We start from the raw sequence: 15,264 nt of genomic DNA on the forward strand, positions 1-15,264 counted from the left end.
ACCTTGTGTAAAGCTACAATTATCAAGGGCAGATAAAATGCACTTTGATGCCAATAACTATTCAATTGCTTTCCTAGGAGATGGTTAGACAAATCCCATTACACCAAACGGGTCAGAAAGAGAAAGGGTCTCGATTAACAGCAAGTGTCTGGATTACCAGAAGACCCAAGGTATGCCTCCTGCGAGACTGATCACACCCATCTAATTTCGCTTTCCTGAAACAAAACTACAATCCCATTTAAAAATCTTTTCTTCTTAATTTGTATTTTATTATTATTAAAAGATCAACTCATACAACAATGTAAATGTACTTCCTGCCACACGTAAACCGTACACCTAAGAATGGTTACAATGGTAAATTTTGTTATGTATATTTCACTACAATTGGGGAAAAAAAAAGACAAACTCACAAGGGAGAACAGGAGAAGATAGCAACAGAATTTTGGAAGCTGGAAGTCTTATTAGGAGCTGGCAGGCCTGAGAAAGCTCAATTACAAGCCAGCGATGAGGAAAAGCAGAGAACCACCCTGATTTCCAGCAAAGAATCCTGCAGAGGCTCAGGAAGTGCTGCCTCTGGATGCGAGGATGAGCTTCATTGCAGGGCTCAGGGCTGGGGCTGTCTGGGAAGAAAGGGCTCTCCACCATCCCTGCCGCCCCCCTTCCGTGCTGCTGGGGGACTGCCACCCCGCACCACAGGAACTCTGGAGAATCATTTTCCGGAGGATGTAAATCAGGAGGCAGAATGCTTTCTAGGTGATCTGAGCAGACAAGAGGAAGGACCAGAAGAAACTATCACCAGGGCATATAACCAACAACCAATCAACAGCCCACCTAGATGGCTAGCGGCTGGATCAGTGCTGATAAGCTCCTTCCACCTTCTCCAAGCTCTGAATCTGCCTTGTGAGCCCCGACTCTTCATCACACACAGACAACCACTGATTCTACGACCTAAGAGGAAATCCTCTAATATCAAAGAGATTTACAAGAAAAATGACAGGAATAAAAGCCCCTTGGAAGAAATAAACTGCAGAGAAAAGAAGCTTTAAAGAAGAGATTATTAATATGCTCGGTAAGATAAGAAAAGATACTATATCCATGAATTAAGAACAAGATGTTAGGTAAAGGTAGAAGAAAATCTTCCCAGAAAGCAGAGCACCACCTATCCCCCAACNCATAATACAAAGAAAAAAAACAAAGAACAGTTGAAGGGAATCTTCAGATCTAGCAAGTGCTCATCATAATAAGAACAGACCTATACTAAGGCACATTAATACAGGATTCCAGAATCCTTCAAAGAAAATATCCTGTAAGTTCCTAAAAACAAAAAAATAATGCATTTTCAAAGGATAAGGTCATCAGAATGGCTTCAGACTTTACCAGAACACTGAAAGTGAGACAGCAATGGAGCAATGCCTTTAGAATCTGAAGCAAAATGATCTCCAACCTGGAATTCTATATCCAGCCCAACTGTCATCAAGTGAGAAGGCATTAATAAAAACACTGCAGAGAGGCGAGGTGTCAAACAGCTTACCACCCACGCTCCTGGTCCTCAGCAATCCACTGAACAGGTCTGCCATCTGAGGGAAGATATAAACCAGGAAGGAGAAAAATAGAAGCTATAGTAAAGAAAAAGAAAACCTGACACAAGAGCAAAGGCAAAGGAAATTTCCACAGACACTGTGGAGGGAGATGTTCCCAGGATGACAAGTATGTATAAGACCTTGGAGCAAGGGGGCCAGACCGGAGCAGTGTGACTCAGGAGACTGAGTGTGTCAATGAATGCCTCTGTCCACCGTACCCGCCATGACTAAACGAAACCACCGGAGGAAAATAAGGAGAAGACCTGAAATCCAGGAAATAGGGAATCCAATCAAGAAAAGCAGAGGATGTTTCTAAGATGACAGCTGTGTGTGTCAGGCCTCCAGACCAAACAGTCCAGAAGGAGAATGGAGGCGTCTGGTACAGATGCCTCTAAGGCAAAAATTGTAACCAAGAAATCAGCTGAAATTGCTCTGTCCACTATAGCAGCCTGAGAGCAACTGAGAGGTTAACAGTCTGAAGTGTAGGAATGCACATCCGATTCTGAGGACAGCACTAAAAAAGGAAACTAAAATATCTCCAATATTTTCAGTGGTATTTGTAAAAATAACGTTGTAAACATATTGGGCTAAATGAATTACTATTAATCACATCCGCTTTTTAGCTTTTTGCCACTAGAAAGGGTGAAATTATACATGTGGGGTGCACTCCTACTGGCCAGTGCTGACTGACCCGGTAGAAAAAGGTCCCAGAGGCAATGAGAGGTACGGGAAGCATTAACAGGCAGAAAGAACGCCCTGCAAATCAAAGTATACACAGCAATTATTAGCTACGGGAAAACTTTACAAGGAAACTACAGGACAACGCTATCTGTGACTATGTGCGTAGGCAAATAATGGAAATACCATTTTAACCAAAAGGTGCAGACGTTGGGAAAATGGGGAAGGGGGAGCAAAAGCAGAAAGGATGGCTGTTCAAGAAAACGACATCCTCTGCCTGCGTGAAGGTCTCAATTAATGAATCAGAAAAGAAACACGTTCCTCGGAAAATATGGAGAGACACATACAAATGAAAATCAGCAGCTCCAAGAGCTGAAAATGGTTGTGAGCGAAGAGACTGCGGTAATGGGCTGAGGCGTGGGCAAAAGAGCACCGGCTTTTATCAGACTATTACGGTCCTTTCACTTCTCAGACCACGTGCAAACTCTACTTGCATTAAAACAAACAAAACAAAACCCACATTCTGCTCTTCTACTTATATTTTTAAAAACTGCAAAATGGCACGGGGGTGTTTTTGACTCACACTACAGATGAACTAATAATTTGAAAAAGCAGGTTTACAGATGATAAACCTAAGATAATCCAGCAGACCACGCTCATCATCACATCATTTGTGGATGAGATGAAGCCTGCAGGGAAATGCTATACAACACAGACAAATACCAAGGGAATAAAAGTCTAAGTCTCGAATTTTATGTTCTATTTAATTGGAAGCACTTAGCAACAGATACGAATTTGGCCTTGGGGGGTGAACAAATTGGGTCAATCCAGCTGGTGACTGAATAAAGACGGAAGAAATAACTGATACGGTTTCACCACTGAGCCAACAAATATTCACTCTGAGGAAATAAGGGCCAAGATATGAGGAACTGTGGGCAATTTGATTCAGCCAAAGGATTATATTAATATATACTGTTTTGTTGCCTGAGAGAGGGAGAGGAAGTAGAATTTGGGAGACATCATTTAGTAAAGATGTTGAGAAAATAAGAGGTGTTCATACAATACTTTTTTAAAAACGGATTTTAAACTTAAGGTAAACTCACAGGGTGAAAGCCACAGATCTTAGGTACAATAGGTTTTTCTAACCAACTTGAACCTACAAGTAAGGAAATCTACCCATTTAAGTGTTTCTCTACGTTACAGTAGCAAATGGGAAATACATGCGTGCTCTGAATACAAGGATTTATAGTTCATTTAGTAAAATAAAATGCCAGGATTACAGTCTTAAACTTGAGGAGTGATAAAGCACCTTTAAAGTTAAAGGTAACTAAGAGAAGTAGTTTGGAAGTAAAATGGACTATACCAAAAATCTTCACAGAATTAAAGCAAAACCAGGTATCTGTAATGTAAAACTGTGGTGAAGGTCAGCTAACTTTCCAACAGCTGTAGAAAAAGCAGAACTCTGACTAGTGAAGAAAAAGCAGAACTCTGACTAGTGAACAAGTCTAAGGAGACTTCCATCGCCAGCATAAAATATCCTTACGTCATTTACTATGCTGACCAAGATTAAATAATCTAGCAAGTGTGTAGAATTTCCAGAGAGAAAATAAAGTAAATAAAATTTAAAAATGCCTTAAAGTGGATGAAGAGAAGATGAATGCCAGCATAAATGTGGGAGCCAAGCCAAAAGGGAAGTAAAGAACTTGCCATAAAACAGGTTTCCAGAAGCATCCCTGAAAGAGAAATGCCAACATTTCCAAATCAAAGTGTACCCCAGCATTTTAGGGACAGGATCTCACTGAATGAGAAATTATAGTAGTAAAACATGAAATATACCAACGCAGAATACACAGATTCTTTACCTTCCCCCTCCCTCTGCTAGCCAGTTCTTTACGGGTTTTTCAAAAGCCTGCATCCTATTCTTAGTGTAGATTTCAGAAATGTGACAGAACAAAGCAGCATGTGTAATAGCTGTCCAAGGTTCATGCTCTCCTAGGGATAATGTGATAATGGGTTACTGAAGGAGGCTCAAGTTTGGTCAAAGCTTATAAGTAAACGACTGAAATTATGCTGCAGCATTTTATACAGGCACTGGGCACTCAAAATGGTCTGGATCATCTCCAGAGTGAACTATTTTCATGAGAGAAAAAATTAAGTCCTTCCAAAATTATGATTGAGCTGGGCTAGAAAGCTGTGCTACAAATGCTTGATAAATTATACACAAAACATCTGCTGAACTAGAAATTCTAAATGAGCCAAGGAAGTGAACAGGACAGAAAGTAACATTACCTGAATAATTTCTAAGGCTAGTTCTTGATTCCTATCCTGCCCCACTCATTTAACGAGGTAACAGATAACCTCCGAGTGAATACAAAGGGCTCATGCACTTAGAAAGCTCCAGGAGCAGAATGAATTTAGGGCCCAGGGCGAATTCATTTTGGTATGTACCCAGGAAAGCTCATCATCCATCATTCAAATACCTCCCAAGTCCAATTAGGTGAAGTAAAACCTGGGTGAAAAGCTGACAATTTTTGAGTTTTCTAATTTTTTTTTTTTAAAACACACAGGCCTAAAAGCCAGACCAGCCTTCCAGAAATAGGTCCATGTTTATAGTAAGCACATCGCCGAGTTAAGCACAGCAGGTTTGGTTTTAACACCCTTTCGTCTTCGGTCCCACAACTGGGTGCCCCTTACTGGCTCCATGGTAAAATGCATTAGTCACTTTTAAACTATTCGACATGTGACGAGGCAGACAGCATGGCAGCCATCAGCAGCTGGGAGTCTGACCGAAGTGCCTGGATCCTTGCCTCTCCAGCCCTCCTAAGCCCAGGCCCAGACCCAGGCCCAGAGGATGACTCGACTAGGTTTTGTGGACTGAATTAACGAATGGCCCCGAAGGCTCCCAAAACTCAGAGCCCCTACCTCTACACCAAACGCTTCATTTCACTGTGGGACAGAAATGTACCTGAAAGGGAGGATGTTTAAGCAAATGTCTGATCCAATCCTGTCTTCAATCATCTGTTACAAAATGGAAGTTACTGGAAATTTATTATTATTCTGCTTTGTGATTGGGACATACAGTCTCGTGACAAGATAGTACTGAAATAGCTACTACGATATGGATTCAAAGCAGAAAGGGTTCGTTGGTAGTGGTTCTGACAGTGACCTGTTTTAGAAGTCTGAAGGAAGAAACCCCCTCAGGAGTACCTGGACTCACTAGGACTAAAGTGAACTACCGAGTCCCTTAGCACCTTCACATCCATACTTTCCCTTACCCCCATTTTACAAATGGTGGCCTAATTTGATTACTTGAGCCATTACCTAGCACTTTATGGAGGTCCTGGCTCTCAGAAATTGACACAGCAAGCTGGACTGAAGGAGGTGCTGAAGTGCAGTAAAGGGAGTAATTCAAAATGCAGTCAGTGAGCACACAGGGGTGTACGTTTCCTGGAACTCTTACAGCAGCGGCAGCTGAACAGGGAGCTATATATAGCAGCAGGGGGAGGGGGTCCCAGCCTAAAATTTTAAAAACCAAATCTTCAAAGTAGCTTGTTGAACGAATCTTGTTAATCATAAATCTCATTACAAAGGAGAACATAAGATTTCTGTTATGATGAAGTATAGTGTTTCTGTAAAACTCTAAGAAATGTAAAAATCATCCAAGTCAGGGGTTAAATGTCTTTCAAGTTGAAAGCAATACTGTATCCTGTATATATGGAAGTTACTGGAACGATAGTACATCCTACAAAAACCTGAGGAAAATATTTTTGTATCTGCCTTTCTCTAATCGACATGCAAGAAATCATATACTCAACATTGTTAAATTTGGGGTAAACTACGACGTTTAGATAATAAAGAGCGAGCTTAACATTCAGCTAACCAATACCAAGGCTGTTTTGGTTTAGGTTTTAAAACGAGTAAGCACCGGATAAAGAAAGATGCTGCAAAGTAAGCTCAGCGCCTCCGAATCTTCTGTGGTGGCTGAAAGAGCCACAGAAGGAGGGAAAGCCGGTCAGCGCGTGAAAGGCAGCAGGACATATAACAGTCACCCCTGCCGGCATCCGAGACGGCGTTGGGTCACTTCGTACACTGGTCTGGGGCGAGGTTACAAATCACTAACAGAACAATTATGTCCATCTGGGAAATGACATGGAAAAAAGTTGAATCAAATTTTACACACACACCCCGCCCCCACCCAAGCGAAGGGGTAAGGGACGGGGGGTATGGAATACCCTTCATGCAGTGGGAAGGGGAACAATCCGGGAGAGCTGGTGGAACCACGCTTTGATGTACACCCTCTGCTCTGAACACAAAACAATGGTCAATCACATATAGAGAAAAACGCGAAGGCAAAGCTCGGCTTAAACACAGAATGGGAGCGAATGCAAAGGAAACAAAAGCCCTCCGACTCAAGATGGCCCGTCCCATGGTACCGAAAAGACAGAAGAAGGCTCGTTCTGAAAAAGAGAAACCAACAAATTGGCTAGAAAATAAATTCATCCGGGGCGCCTGGGTGGCTTAGTCGGTTAAGCGTCCGACTTTCGCTTAGGTCATGATCTCGCGGTTCGTGGGTTTGAGCGCCGCGTCGGGCTCTGTGCTGACTGCCAGCTCAGAGCCTGGAGCCTGTTTCAGTCTGTGACTCCCTCTCTCTCTGACCCTCCCCTGCTCACGCTGTCTCTCTCTGTCTCCTGGAAATAAATAAAACATTAAAAAAAAGAAAAAAAAAAAAGAAAATAAATTCATCCCACGTGAAATTTATTGCACATCCTGTCAGGCACTTTAAAGGTAAATGTATTCAAGATCAGGGATAAATGAAGGAATCTTTTTCTTTTAAAAAGATGTCATGAATAAAAAATGGGAGAAATGAAACCAGAAGAAGTAGATAGGAAAGAACAAATGAGAAATCTTGGAAATGAATTTAAAAACAGAAACACAAAACCTCAATGGAGGAGAGTATAAACGTTATACTGAACACAGTCAAAGGAGTAAACTGAAAGCTAGGAGGGAGGAACAGAGCATGAGAAATAGGACACAGGAGGGAGCAGTTCAGAGACTGAGGAGAGCGGGCCAGAGGGCACATCTGAACAGTCAGTCAGTGCCCAGACAGGGTCAGGGTTAAGCTGCAAACTATGAAGGATAAAGAATCTTTAAGATAAATTATAGTATCTTTTGGAAGCTTAACAGAGCTTTAACATTTTCACTCAATTTTTAACAACTCTAAATGGTTACACAACCATTTAAAGGCAGAGATCTTGGGGCGCCTGGGTGGCTCAGTCGGTTAAGTGTGTGACTTCGGCTTGGGTCATGATCTCATGGTTTGTGGGTTCGAGGCCCACGTCAGGCTAGGTGCTGACAGCTCAGAGCCTGGAGCCTGTTTCAGATCCTGTCTCTCCCTCTCTCTCTGACCCTCCCCCACTTGCAGTCTGCCTCTCTCTCTCTCAAAAATAAACATTAAAATTTTTTAAAAAATAAAGTCAGAGATCTTAAAAATACAGAAGGGGACCGCGGTCACTGACAGTGACCCTCAGGCATTTACAAGAACAAAGCCACTCTATGTATTTGTAGTTCAGAGCTATTTCTGATTCTCGAAGGTCTTGTCTAGTTCCAGAACTGAACATTATTTTCCAGCTGCAGTAATCGGACTCAATGAGGAATGAAGGATCTTACCTTTAAGAAAACCTTGTGATTAGTGGAAGCATATGGATACGGTCTTCTACTACTAAAAAACTCTGATGCAGATAAAATTAATTTCGAAACAGTACTCAGTTCGTTATAGTAAGCTACTGCGACCTTTACGTTATTTGTACACGAAGCAGAATCATTAGCAAAGACGTAGAAAAACTGCTGTTTTAGGTGTCACGGACTCTGAACTTCACTTTTACAGTCCTAAGGATACTTTTTTTTTTTTTAAATCACTTATGTTTTCTGTTAAATGTCATGACTTTCACCTTGGGCAGAAATCAATAGGCAGAAAATGAATCAGACTTACAGTAATTGATGTCAATAAAACACACTGGAACCAGTATCTTTTTAAATGCTGAGAACCACAAAGCCATTCCTGTAAGAGAACAGTCTCAGAAACAGAACCTACTTTCGCTTCTGTTTTGTTTACCTTCTGCTTTCCATAAGGACAGTTTAAGTACTACTTTGCTCTGGCACTCTGCTGGAGGACAGTGCTAAAGTTGAGTAAGGACACAAGTAGCTGGCAGACACACGGAAGTGGAAGGCTCACACCTTCCTTTACAGGGAACCAGACTGCCAACCACCAGCTTCCCCCCTCCACGGTTAATTTCCCCAAGTTCAGCGGTCACAGGGAGGGACCTCAGGAACCCAAACAATATTCCCACTCTGAAATAACGGAGGACAATGCTTATAAAATTGCTAGGGTACTTCCGTGGATAATTGAGGAGTGTAAACAGGAGGAAAACACAGTGTCAAAATGAGAATAGCATCGGTTAAGAATTTCTTTAATATATGCCAAGATTGTTGCCTTAATCAAGGTTTTTGCATTATCATCGCCAAACAGTGAATTTTCTAAATACTTTCTAGATGTAATATGCCTTTCTAGCCACCACTTATGGGGGTCAGGGATGAACAAGGAAGACACTACCAATGCCTAAAAGCAGTGAGGCCACAAAAATAAAGTGAGAATTTGGGGAAGAGAAGAAGAAGCAGGTAACCAAGCTCTTCCATATGGCTTTCCAAAGAACTCTGTACAAGGATTAAGGAAGCAAGACTTAGATTCACTGTGAGTCCCTTCAACTCCTCTAAGTATCTCCTGAGTACTGACTGTGTGGCAGGCACTAAGGGTAAAACCCTGCCATCAGGGACTTTGCATTCACCTAGGGAAGACCGCTAGATACACAGATGCTAAATTCTGAGCTAGGTGCTGTCACATGGAACTCTCACAAACACATCCAGGACTAGTCATCGGGGTTACACAAGATGAACAAGAAAAGGCAGATTAAAGCCCCCAAGCAAGTGGACATTATTCTACCTACTCCCTCTCCCCACCATCAAGGTCTGAACACCCTTGGAAGGCAGAATGAAGGGTTCAAAAGCGCCTGCCTCTACGGGCATCTGCATCTTTTTTTTTTTTTTTTTCTGTTTCTTCCTATGGATTAAACTTAGGGGTTCCACACTGAAATGTGCCTAAGAGCAACACTCCCATGAAACGTATAAAATCACATGCATCAGACACTATGGTCAATTTAAGGATAACCTGGTCTAAACGCAGACTTCTCACTTTTTTTTGAGACCCTAATCCATGAGTGAGATGTAACCCCACAGACATAAAGCTAATTGAGGATGTTGCCACACAAACAGCAGAGGTCCCCCAAAACTTCAGGGCTATAGGAGAAAATCTCCTCAGGCCAACCTGGTGAGAGAGGACTCACTGATAAATACTGCAATCATTGGTTTGGTGTACGTTAACTATTTACCCTGCCAAGACAAGCGAGTCTTAATCTGAGGTTCCAAGAGACAAAAACTCATGTCAGCCTATATAGCCTGTGGTTTTCTGTTTCTCTATTAAGAAGTCATGCGGTGCTCAGGGTTACTTGAAATCACTACCCCAGAAAGCATATCTGAGTGCAGCCAGTCAAAGTAACACCATGGGAATGACTTTACAGCCACTTTCATGTAGTTATTTTAAACGAGAAATCGTTAACGGGTGACCCACGGCACATGTACTTACTCAAAAGACATCTGGACAAGGAGCAGCACTAGCACAGGACACCACTGGAGAAAGGTTCACTCTTTGCTTTGTAAATTCCAGCAGCTTTGACAAACGCACAATGGCGTGTACCCGCCATTATTACAGTATTAAACAGACTATTCTCACTGTCCTAAAATCCCCATGCTCTACCTGGTCATCCGTCCCTCCCTCCCCACAAACCCCCGGCAACCACTGATCAAGTTACTGGCCCGCAGTTTTACCTAGTGCAGAAATGTCACACAGGTGGAGTGACAGTGTATGTAGCCTTTGTCCACCTTGCTTTATTAGGCTGTCTGTTTCTTAATAATATGCAGTGTTCCTTATGTGCTCTGGGCACAAGTCCCCTGGGGGTCACATAATACTGCAAGTATCTTCCTTTGTAGCAGCTGGCTTTTGCTGTGTATCAAACCACCCCAAACACAGGGCTCACGACATCTGCTGGTGATTCCAGAGGTCGTGTGAGCCGGGATGGCTGGCCTCTGTCCCATGTGTTATAGACTGAGCTCGAATATGCACTGTGGTCAGCTGGTGGCCCAATGGCCTCACCCACATACATACCTGATGCTTGGCTGGCTGCTGACAAGGGTGACAGCAATAAGCAAGCCACATGTCCTTCATCGTCCAATAGGCTAGCCTGAACTGGTTACCAGGGGTGACTGTAGACTTCTCAAAAGCAGCAAGAGAGGCCAAGGCTCAATATGCGAGTACTCTTTCAGGCCTCTGCTTGCATTAGGATCACCAACATTCCATTGGCCAGAGCAAGTCACACAGCCAAACACAGACCCGGAAAGTTCAAAACTCCAAATTCAAATTCAAAACTCTGCCTCTTTAGGGGAATCACACTCAGAGGGCCAGACAGGGGAGGGAGGAACTTGGGGCTACTCCTGCAAACAAGCTAAGAGTGGCTCTGGATGAAAAGAAGTTCTTGATGTCAATGAAGTTCAATTTATCAATCTTCTCCTTTTTATGGTTTACTTCTTGGGGCTGTCTTGTTTAAGAACTATTTGCCCATCTCAAGCTCACAAATACATTCTCCTACTTTGTTTTTTTAAAAATTAAATAAAGAAGAAATACATTGTCCATACATTTCAATTTGTATCTTGATTATGCCTCAGAACATTGGAAGTAAAACACACAGACAATGATGCCAGAGGTCTCTCCCCGCAAGCAGCTGTCTGCGTGCCCAGGAAGCACAGCTCTCACACCAGGTGCTTGGTGTCCACTGGACAAAGTACACACAGCGATCTGTCTTTTGCCTACCAATCTCTGAGGGTATTAGTATTTTTCTTATTCATATAACCTCTTTACTTACTTTATTTTTTTAATGTTTATTTTAAGAGAGTACGTGCACACAGGCCCATGAGCAGAGGAGGGGCAAAGAGAGAGGGAGAGAGGATCCCAAGCAGGCTCTGAGCTGTCAGTAAAGAGCCCGCCGCTAGACTCGATCACATGAGATCACGACCTGAGCTAAAATCAAGAGCTGCAGCACTTAACCCACTGGGCCACCCAGGCACCCCAACCTCTTTGCATATTTTAAAGCCACCAATCCTGTCTGTGCTAGAAACCACTTTTCCAATGTATTTGTACACTTAAAACCTGTAGTGTATGGGAATTAAATTTAAATGTGGGAGGAAAACTGTCAATATATTAGCAATACAGCAGCTACTCCTCCTTGGCAAGATAATGGTTCTTTTTTTTCCTTTCTATTGCTTTCCAATATTTCCTACAGGGAATATGCATTGCCTGTGTAATTCAAAGTTTAAAAGTAGTTTTACATTTGTATGCATTCCAATCTATTGACTTTTTCCTGTGCAATTTCCTCTACTGCTCGGAGCAGTAGAAAGTCTTTCTTCCTCAATACGGTTAATATCACTTTTTAAAAAACATTAATCCTAATCTATCTGGAGTTTATTTTCCTGCTATAATTTTCAACTACACCCATTCCTGGCCCTTAAACTTCACCGTGTGCTTCCGGTTCAGTGCGCTTACCAGCTGGCCAGCTGCACCACACGCAGCCCAGTCTGTGCTGGTGTGCTACAGCAGCTCAAATTGTGTATTACAGAAAGCGCCTCCCTCTTCTCCCTAAATTCAAACAGTAGCAAAACACAGCTGCATCTGATCATTCTGATTTCAGAATGAACAAATCACTATTTTTCAGAGCTAGATGAGCCATGACAATTAGGTAGAGTTGTTCTTTAAAGATGATGATGCAGCCTAGACTTATTTTTTGCAACTATTTAGCAAACCAAAAATCGAAATGAACACAAGAAAGTAAAATATAGGGAATTTTTAAAACCTACAATAGTTCTGTAGATAAAATGAATACTGTTACTTCGTTCTCCCTCTGTAAGGGAAGAATGGGCAGATGGCTCTCATACAAAAATTCCCCACCCCCCACATTTACTTAGCGTGTATTACCCTGCATATAAACCTGTACCAAATGTAACAGTTTTAAAAGTTAAATTATTTCTATTCACCATGTTCATAAGCAGTTCTGTTAAAAACAAAATGGCAAAGCATGGTTCACCATGTCAGTCTGGTCAAAGCAAATTTTATTTTATTAAGTATATATAATTAAAAAAGCAACTTTCAGATAATATCCGAGCAGCAATATCTCAACCAATTAAATTAGTACATCTGCCCACCTTTTCAACATATTTAGTAAGATGAGATTTTTTTTAAAGGTTCTATCACTTCCTCCTCTCCACTCAGAAGCCTTGGGCTTTTGGTTTCTCCCTTCTTAGAGCTGAATATATAAAAAGTACATTCTCTACACAATGGAAAGAGGCAATAAACCTTTGCTAATAACATATGATCAATTTTTAGAAGCTTTTGAAGGCTGATGGATGCCAAATCTTTCCTCAAGAGGGTCTGCTCAAGATCTCAATGCCACAGCTACAACTATATAGGAGCCAAAATCCATACACATGTTGCTAAATACAAACTGGAGTCATTATTATTACATAAATAACTGAAACTACTGAAGAGGTAATATCCTTTAAAGATACTACAATTAGCAAGGTATTCTTCCTCACAAAATGACAAGCAGGAGAGTAAGTCCTAAAGACTAAACGGATCAAAAAAATCAGGCAAAATAAAGAGCTTTAGGGGCGCCTGTATGGCTCAGTTGGTTAAATGTCCGACTTTGACTCAGGTCATGATCTCACAGTTCATGGGTTTGAGTCCCTTGTCCAGCTCTGTGCTGGAAGCTCAGAGCCGGGAGCCCGCTTTGGATGTGTCTCCCTCCCTCTTTGCCCCTGCCCTGGTTGTGCTCTCTCTCTCTCTCTCAAAAATAAACATTAAAGAGAAAGAAAAGAAAGAAAGAAAGAAAGAAAGAAAGAAAGAAAGAAAGAAAGAAAGAAAGAAAGAAAGAAAGAAAGAAAGAAAGGACTTTACAAGCACTAAATCTAGTGACATTTTTAGTAACAGCAATATATAAACTCAAGCAAATCACTAGCAGAACCTTCGTTTCCCTGCTGTGCCGAAAAGCAATCTTGGCAAGATGACTCAGAGTGAACAGTATAAAATTTCCCTAAGATGTATTCACTAGACGACAGGATAGTTAAAAAGCCAGAATTGTAAAATTCTCTTAAAGGTAATTGGCTTTGCCAAACAAATATATTCCTTAAAGCAAACTCTTACACAAGAGGCCAAAGCCAAAGTCAAGTTTGGACAACGACTTGGAGAATCAAGACCACAATATATCCTCGTACTTGCAAGCCAATGTTTGCCCTTCCATTTCAAGTTGTGCCAAATGTTGATGAGGCAGGTAGTTAGGTCATGGTCCCCGTCCTCAGTGAGTTTCCCACTTCGGGGGGGAAGACCACCTGTGGTCACAAGCACTGGAGAAAGTACTGATCAGAGGGTAAATCTATTCCAAAGGAAAAGGGGAAAGACACCAAGGTTCACTAGTAAAAATGGGAACAGTAAATCCAGGAGTAACTAACCGCGGAACAGCCATATCTGGTGCAAGGAAAGAGATCTCCCCAGCTCTGCGGACCCGTCGCTTCTTCTCGGAGACTTGGATTCATGTCAATGGAAGGAAGTAAATCAGACCGTTAGATCTGAGCTGTTTCGCCCAGTCCGTCGTAGCACTGTGGCTTGCAAGGAAACCTTGGCACTGAGGCCCGGGGTGAAGAAGGGATGGCCATTCTGCCTCACAGCAAGCTCAGAAGCTTGCTGCTTGGGCCACTGACTCGGCTCCTATTAATCACACCAAGGTCAGGAAGGAGAGCGGGCCTACACCACATGCCGGCGGCCTGTGCCCCGTGTCGGTGTGCCCACACCCCTAGGGATGCCCAGGGCACACAGAGCACTTCCTAAACTTCCTGCTTCCGTTCAACAGGGCTGGAGAGGCTTTCCAGAAAAGAGGACACAGGAGTCTCTGCCACTAAAAGGAGCAGACACCAGGTCTAGCTTGTTCACCAGCACAGCACAATTCCTGGAGCAGGGCCCTCGAGAAGCACTTACTCGGTGCGTGTGCTACACAGGTCAGGAGAACCAAGGCAGAGCTATGAATCTGGCATTAAGAAAAGAACTAGAGCATGAGGTGACCAAGGAATACAAAACAAGGATTGCAATACAAAGTACTGATGACCCAACTAACTATGAGAATTCTGTTCTCTCTCTGACCTCCGCAACACAGGGCGCACGGGTGATTTTCCAGTAATGAGTAATTTCCTGCTACGATACCCAGGGAATGGCTGGGTGTGAGAGAAACATTTCTTGGAAGGATGTGCCTCTCCCCCACCCCCACCTCCACTCCTCCTGCCGGCACAACCGTTTTCTGACGGGCTACGTTCCCGGAGAAGGCCACATCCCATCAGAACGTACACCCTTTCCTACGATTCTGGGATGGAGTAGGTCCGTGGCTGGGATAACAGGAAGGATTTCACATGGAGCTGCCGAGCCAGGCTCGGGAGGGACTTAGTACAAAGCACTCCCCGAATGATGACATACGGGGACTCTCCGCTACCAACAGCATTTAGGCAGGAGCGGGAGGCTCGGTCTCGCCAGTGCCTCGCGCCTCCAGAGCTTGCCGCGGCCACCAGCCCGCCAGAGGCCATGTTCTCCATGTATTTCCAGGCTGACAGGCACCTCGGTCCAGACTCCGGATGGCATCATCTCCTTTCGCCGACATTTCATCTTCCTCTCCAAGGCCAAAGGAGAGGTGCTTCCGGCTTCTCTGATCCCTTAGTACTTAATTCTTTATCTTCTTTTAAAAAAAAAGTTATGTGTTATGCTAGGAGTTAGTTCAAAACAACTCAGAGCTGGGGGGGGCGGGCGGTT

The 15,264-nt window shown here is 42.9% G+C and overlaps 1 protein-coding gene across 2 annotated transcripts in view; it reads right to left on the minus strand.

The window, feature by feature from the left end:
* PTPN1 (protein tyrosine phosphatase non-receptor type 1) overlaps positions 1 to 15,264 on the minus strand; it is a 66,057-nt gene that overhangs the window by 22,356 nt on the left and 28,437 nt on the right. The gene's annotated exons all lie outside the window — the stretch shown is intronic.

This window comes from Crocuta crocuta, unplaced genomic scaffold (assembly GCF_008692635.1).
Source record: "Crocuta crocuta isolate KB4526 unplaced genomic scaffold, BGI_CrCroc_1.0 scaffold27, whole genome shotgun sequence".
NCBI lineage: Eukaryota > Metazoa > Chordata > Mammalia > Carnivora > Hyaenidae > Crocuta > Crocuta crocuta.